Source organism: Bos taurus, chromosome 9 (genome assembly GCF_002263795.3).
Source record: "Bos taurus isolate L1 Dominette 01449 registration number 42190680 breed Hereford chromosome 9, ARS-UCD2.0, whole genome shotgun sequence".
Taxonomy (NCBI): Eukaryota; Metazoa; Chordata; class Mammalia; order Artiodactyla; family Bovidae; genus Bos; species Bos taurus.
In genome coordinates this window covers 29,197,068-29,204,989 of record NC_037336.1, presented here as the reverse complement: position 1 = coordinate 29,204,989, position 7,922 = coordinate 29,197,068, and the positions used below count along the sequence as shown (strand labels likewise).

The 7,922-nt window shown below is 35.4% G+C and overlaps 1 long non-coding RNA gene across 1 annotated transcript; it reads left to right on the top strand.

Moving 5' to 3' along the window:
* Positions 1-911: 911 nt before the first annotated feature.
* On the top strand, positions 912-7,599 carry LOC132346169 (uncharacterized). Its single transcript, XR_009495928.1, has 3 exons — positions 912-961; positions 6,183-6,219; positions 6,797-7,599. It is a non-coding gene; the product is annotated as an uncharacterized lncRNA (long non-coding RNA).
* The last annotated feature ends 323 nt before the right edge of the window (positions 7,600-7,922 follow it).

The window sequence follows — 7,922 nt, the reverse complement described above, 5'->3', positions numbered from 1 at the left end:
TTCTCCAGGGATCTTCCCAAGTCAGGAGTCAAACCAGTGTCTCCTACATTGCAGGTGGATTCTTTACTAGCTGAGCTCTCAGGGAAGTCCAAGGGGATGTATGAACCTTTTCAAATTAGTATTTTCATTTTCTTTGGATAAATACCCAGAAGTAGAATTGCTGGATTTATATGGCAGTTCTATTCTTAATTCTTTGAAGAACTACCATATTGTTTTACATATCTTCTTTTCAAAAATTGTCATCAAATATTTTCTTTCTTTCACCCTTCAGAAGTCATTCTAAAATGAGTAATTTTTACAATTGGAAAGTTACTGAAGCTTCAGAAAAGCATTTAGAAATAATGTTATGCCTATATATTATAATTTATCTTTCTCTGCTCCTCAAGCTTTCTTTTTATGGACACATGCATTTCTTTTTTAAAAAATGTTATAATCATTTTTTTAACCTAAGTAATTTGCCATGCTATCATTATCTCTAGCCACCAGTAACTGTGTTAAAATTTTATAAAATTAATAAATTTTACAACTAATTTCAACTAGAATTTTAAACACTAATTAATGCATCCTGTACCATAGGAAGGGCCTGTGCATGTTTGCATGTGTATGTGTGTATATGTGAAGAATTTCAATAACCTCTTGTGCCAACACTTCTATAATGCAATTGAAAATAAGACAATCTCTTACTGCAAAACAAGTGCTAAAAGTAACAATTTATTTGGTCAATTTCTAATGTACTAATTTTGGGTCAATTCTAATTTTTTATTTTCAACCAGGATTGATATAGTTTCTTTTAGATACTGAAAATTTATAATTTTGTTTATGTAGCCTAATAGCTAAAGTAAAAAGACTAGGGAAACTAAAGAAAATTCAGTTAAATAACTGCTTGAGAATGATTTTGTGTTCTCTTTCCCAAGGTCAAAGAAGAGGTAAAGTTTCAGCTGTTGCTTTCCTATGGACTGAGGTGAGATTCAGGGATGGGATGCCTTCTGACATACCTCACCGGAGGTCATTCTGGGAGCTTCCAAATTATTCATAAGTATAATTAAGCTCTAAACTGCAGACAGAATAAGACAAGTAAGAAAGATCAAAGTAAAGAGGCTGTGGAATTCTGGAGTGCCAGTGGGTGGGAGGGACAGATGAGCACCCTGAAGAAGTTCCTTCCAGCAAGTTAAAGGAATATTTTATTGAATTCTTTGGTCAATTGTCATTGGCAAACCCTCTGGGCTTTTTGGTATAGCCTAGAGGAGGACAATGAGAAAACTGATGACCTGCAGAACTAGTTAGACTTCCTTTTGATTGCTGAACTGTAAAACCAACCAGATTTTATTATACTTTCACACTTGCAAGTCAAAGTTTCTTGACTCATTCTGTCTCTTATATGGTGCCCTGGGACATTTGCCCTATAACTGTATTCACATGTGTATTCATCATTGACATTTTAAGATATTCTGAAAAAATCCCAAAGCATTATCACTTCAAACCAACACTCCAACTCAACACCTTTTTCTCAGTCTTTGATACGAGTAAAGGTTGGTTTATGGAGACTGTGAGCTAAGAGTTTTTAACATTAATGTGTGGATTTGGGAATCCAACCCTAGTGGTGGTGAACAACTTTGAAACATCATATTCGGAAGCTCGATGATGTTAGAGTTTGTATGGGTATGTCATCATACTTAATGTATTTGGTTATTTCAATTCACTTCAAAAGGATGAAATTTTTTAACCTAATGAAAGGAGACATGGGTTTAAGAGCTGAGAAACACATTTTCTATTTTAGATGGGCATAGAGCTAAGTGTAGTTATTTTCCTCTCTTCAGGGGTGAATGGAGGTGGAACAGATTATTGCAGTGTTCACAGTACTGCAGTTACGTGAGAAAGGCTGAGCCAGTCAGACTCCCGGCCGTGCTTCTCAGGTCATTTTGGTCTCTAGAAGAGTATTGTTGCACTTGACACAGACATACCTTTCAGGTACTAGACAAAGGTACATTTGTTGGGTCATAGAGAAGGCAAGGAATTCCAGAAAAACTTCTGCTTCATTGATTATGTTAAAGCATTTGTGTGGGTCACAACAAACTGTGGAAAATTCTTAAAGAGATAGGCATACCAGACCACTCAACCTGTCTCCTGAGAAACCGGCATGCATGTCAAGTAGCAACAGTTAGAACTGGACATGAAACAATGGACTGGATCAAAAGTGGGAAAGGACTATGGCAAGGCTGTATATTATCACCCTGCTTATTTAATGTCTATGCAGAGTACATCATATGAAATGCCAGACTGAATGAATTATAAGCTAGTATCAAGATTGCTGGGAGAAACATCACCAACCTCAGATATGCAGATGATACCACTCTAATAGCAGAAAGGGAAGAGGACCTAAAGAGCCTCTTGATGAAGGTGAAAGAGGAGAGTGAAAAAGCTAACTTAAAACTCAACATTAAAAAATAAGATCATGGCATCTGATCCCATCACTTCATGGCAAATAGAAGAGGAAAATGTAGAAGCAGTAACAGATTTTATTTTCTTTGGCTCCAAAATCACTGTGGATGGTGACTGCAGCCACGAAATTAAAAGACTCTTGCTCCTTGGAAGAATAGCTATGACAAACCTAGAGAGTGTATTAAAAAAGCAGAGGCATCACTTTGCCAACAAAAATCCATACAGTCAAAACTATGGTTTTTCCAGTAGTCATATAGGCATGTGAGAGTTGGGACATAAAAAATGCTGAGCACCGAAGAACTGATTCTTTCCAATTGTAGTGCTGTTAGAAGACTCTTGAGACTGCAAGAAGATCAAACCAGTCAATCCTAAAGGAAATCAACCCTGATTATTCATTGGAAGGACTGTTGGCTGTAACTGAAGCATCAATACTTGGGTCACCTGATATAAAGAGCCAATTCATTGGAAAAGACCTAGATAGGTATAAGTACAATATCATACCTTTACCCATGTAAAGTCAATAATAGACCTGAAGCTGGAAGAGTAAAATATACACTCACTTCTGGACTTCAGTAAAAAGTGAAGAAGAAAAGACTGAAAATATAGAGAATTGCTTTAACATATAGAAAGAGGCATCAATAGGTTTTGCAAGAGGCTTGTAAGACACAGTTTTTAAATATATTTTAGCTCATAAAGTTATTTTACACGTTTATAGAGAAATATAAAAATACTTTTAGGCCAAATGTTCATGGACAAATATATTTAATATATCAAGTATTTTATTAGAATTTGGGCTGAAGATGTTGATGTTATTTTAGTTTTTGTTGAGTGACTGCAGGAATAACTTCAACTTATAAAGGAATGATAGTAAAGAATAATCACAGATTATTGCAGATTTAATGACATGCAATTGATAGAATTTTCCAATTTTGTGACTTAAGGTATGTATCTGTGAGCGGCAGATAAGTATCTCATTTTTTATTTCAAAAGTTCTTCAGACAGAATAGTATATTCTAGAGTTCTTTAGCAGTAGAATCAGTAGTTAAAATTTTTATCTTTTGTATCACGCTATGAGGCAGAGAATAATTTATGGCTAGACATCCTGAACTTCTAAGTCAGTTTCCTTCCAGACACATCTGTGCGCCAAATGAAAATGCAAAGCATTTCATTGTATAGTACATCATTTGATTGGGGAATAAGTGGAAGATTTATTCCTAATAGCTTCTTTCTCTGTTCACATTTAAATATATAACACGGGATGGGAAGGAAGTTCTAGTTTTGTAGTGTCTTGATTACAATAACCAAAAGCAATGATCTGTATTTCCAAAAAAAGACAAACAACCATCACTTTCAAGTAGCATGCTTAGTCACTCAGTCATGTCTGACTCTCTGCAGGGCTATAGCCTGTCAGGTTCCTCTGTCAATGGGATTTTTCAGGCAAGAGTACTGGAGTAGGTTGCTTTTTCTCCTCCAGGGGTTCTTCCCAACCCAGGGATTGAGCCCACGTCTCCTGTGTCTCCTACATTAGCAGGTGAATTCTTTACCTGCTGAGCCACTGGGGCAGTTCCATTTCAACTAGTGGAGAAAACATTTTAAATCTTTATTTTAGGAATAAGCACTCCTACATAAGCATGTTTCTTTCCCAGTGAACTTCAGCATACTCTGTATTTTAGCCAGCCTTGCTATTGAGAAGAGATAAATTTGCAAAATTTCTCCCACATACCCTTAATCTTTCCCACTATTTCCAAAGCAGAAGAGATTGCTGTGATAGTTTAGTCTAGCAAGCTATCTTGCTAGATAACTTGCTAAACAAATTCACCAGAAAAGAATAATTTTAAAGTATAAACTAATTAAAAATTGTACTGAGGAAAGAAAGGAAAAAGAGTCTGTGGTCTGTTTTGGTCATTGAAATAAGATGGCAAATGGTTTTTTGAAGTTTTGTATTTTGAGAATTATAGATTCACTGGGACATTGGGAAGATAATAGAGAGAAGCGCCTTGTCTTCTTCACTCACCTTCTCCAATGGTTATATCTTATATGACTGTAGCATAATATAAAATCAGAAAAACTGACATCAGTGTGTCAGAGCAGTGTGTGTGCATAGTTTTATGACACTTTATCACACATGTAGATTTGGGTAATGACCAACATAATCAAAATGCAGAACTGCGCCATCATTTACAAAGATCTCTTCCTTCTTACTACCCTTTTATCATACTCTCCTACCATCATCCATAATCTCTGACAACTACTAAATTGTTTTTCATCTCTGTAACTTTGTCATCTCAAAATGTTATATAAATGGAACCATGCAGTATGTGATGCTTAGACATGTTTGTTTTTCATTCAGCGTGATGACCTTGACATTCATCCAAGTTGTTGCATTATGAATAGTTCATTTCTTTTTATTGGAATAAATGTGCAGGACTGCTAGTGCTGGGTTTTATGATAAGTGTATGTAAGTTTCTAAGATATGCAGATGACACCATCCTTATGGCAGAAAGTGAAGAGGAACTAAAAAGCCTCTTGATGAAAGTGAAAGAGGAGAGTGAAAAAGTTGACTTAAAGCTCAACATTCAGAAAATGAAGATCATGGCATCTGGTCCCATCAATTCATGGGAAATAGATGGGGAAACAGTGGAAACAGTGTCAGATTTTATTTTGGGGGGCTCCAAAATCACTGCAGATGGTGGCTGAAGCCATGAAATTAAAAGACGCTTACTCCTTGGAAGGAAAGTTATGACCAACCTAGATAGCATATTGAAAAGCAGAGACATTACTTTGCCAACAAAGGTCCGTCTAGTCAAGGCTATGGTTTTTCCGGTGGTCATGTATGGATATGAGAGTTGGACTGTGAAGAAAGCTGAGTGCTGAAGAATTAATGCTTTTGAACTGTGGTGTTGGAGAAGACTCTTGAGAGTGCCTTGGATCGCAAGGAGATCCAACCAGTCCATTCTGAAGGAGACCAGTCCTGGGTGTTCATTGGAAGGACTGATGCTGAGGCTGAAACTCCAATACTTTGGCCACCTCATGAAAAGAGTTGACTCATTGGAAAAGACCCTGATGCTGAGAGGGATTGGGGGCAGGAGGAGTAGGGGATGACAGAGGATGAGATGGCTGGATGGCATCACCAACTCAGTGCATGTGAGTTTGAGTGAACTCTGGGAGTTGGTGATGGACAGGGAGGCCTGGCATGCTGCGATTCACGAGGTTGCAAATAGTCGGACACAACAGATCGGCTGAACTGAACTGAACTGAAGTGCTCTGATATTTTCTTGACATTTTTAAAGAAAAAAGTAATAATTATCTGAGATGGTTAGCCCTCTGAATTTATAATAAAACTATTCTGAATATTTAGTTAATAGTGTTCACTTACATAGGACTTTAATTACTAATTTATTTTCATTTAGAAACTTCTAAATTCATTAAAAAAATTGGCAAAATGAGAGAAAGACTAAGAGATGGTAGTTGAGAGAACATGAATTATATTCTGTTTGTTTTGATCTATAAATTTCTCCAAAAAATGTGATGGTTATGGCTAATGGAAATACTATGTATTTAATGTTGTGTCCTGTAAACATTTACGTATTTTAATTCTTTTACATCTAAATGCTTGTATAGATACTGAATTGCACATGTGGGCTTATATAATGGTATTTTAGAATTCAAGACAATATTCTAATATTAAAATTCACATTTTAGACTATGGATAGTCATTCCCCCAAATTTGATGTGTTTTTCAGGCTGAAGACCCCAAGAAAGAAAAAATACATGCATATGGTAAGTGTTCCCTATATACCTTGAAGGATCATACAGGAAAAGAGTGGGAAGAATTGTTCTTAATTTTACTCAGGACCAAATACAAAGACATGAAAAAAAAAGTGCAATTAGGATAGAAGATTTCCCGAGTGTTTCAAATTTGAAAGGGATAAATGAAGTATGCTTAAAAATATCCACCACTTTGAAAAATGTCTGAAATAGAATTTTCCTTGTAAAGGCCTGATGAGCCAGGAAGATGGACTAGATTCCTTCTCAAGGTCACTCTAAAGAATCTATGTCTTTTCTTCTGTAAGAACAGAGCCTCCTCTTCTCCTACTCAGACCCTCATCAGGAAGCTAATTGGAATTCTGTGACTTCTTTCTGAATCCTAATACTATAATAAACAGTGCCATCTACTGACTAAATTATATTATTGACTACCTCCCAGAAGTAGTAAAAATTCATAATTTTTGTAAATCCTACTGAGAGATTTGTTATATTCATTTATGTTAGTCACACATTATACATACTTATTTAAAGCTACGGGAAATGTAGATATAGTCTGTTTTGATCTTCTTGTTTTTTTTTTTTTTAACAGATGAGAAGATTGAGATTCAAAAGATCGATCAACTTGCCTGAAATTTTGACATAGCATTTTTCAGTGAGCACCGTTATAAACAGAACCCTCGGAATGGAAGGAAATTTAACACTCTGGATATGGAAATCAATCTTTAAAGCTGTCCATCCACTGGGAAAAAAATCTGACAGATATGATTAATGACATAAGCATGAAATCAATATAGTAAGGCAAGTTGGGAAACTGCTGATGTAAAGGTTTGGGAGAAGGAAATGCTCACGTGTAGGCTTAAGTAAAAATAATGAAAGAGGAAATACTACGTTAAGGCTATTTTGTTCCTTTTATCTTAACAATAGAGAGTTGGAACTATTTGGTTCCAACTTATTTGGAAACTTGATTTGCCTTCACAAAGACATGATATATAAAATGAACTCATTTTGCTTCAAGACATTTCCCATTAATACCCACTTATAAGTCAAGAACTAAAAAATAATTATAGTCATAACTTTAGATTTACAGCAATTAGGCTGAGTAAAATAGAACCATCCCAAATGAATATTGTCATATTTTTCATTATTAAGAATTAAGCCATGTTTGGTTTGTATTTGTGCCCAAGACATAAATTATTTCTCTATTAGATCACCTTTAAACATTAAATTCAAATGGACTCATAGTTCTGTCCTTCATAGCTTTTAAGTGCAGTGTTCTAATTCAAGCAAGGGACTTAAATATTTATGAAGTGGACACTGGTGGAAGGATAGTCTGCCTTCTCATTTAAGGTAATAAGTTATCAAGCTGATTACAATAGATCCAGATATTTTGTTGTTGTTATTGTTTTTAGGCTCATACAAGTTTATATAAAACATGTGAGAATATTTTTTAAAATATACATCAAATTAAGGAACTTAGTGTTAACCAACAGCAAAATCAATCATGCTTGAAAATACCTCCAATTATACCAGCCAGTTTTTATCCTGATATCTTCCATCTTTTAAACTTAGAGAAAATTAAAAGCACTGAAAACTCAGATTTCACTTTAATTTGAAACCACGTGACCACGTAAGGTTTCAGAATGTGTCTCTGCTACCCTTACCCAGACAGTTTTCCATGGGTCAAACTAAAGTCTCCTAACGAACCAGAATTCACC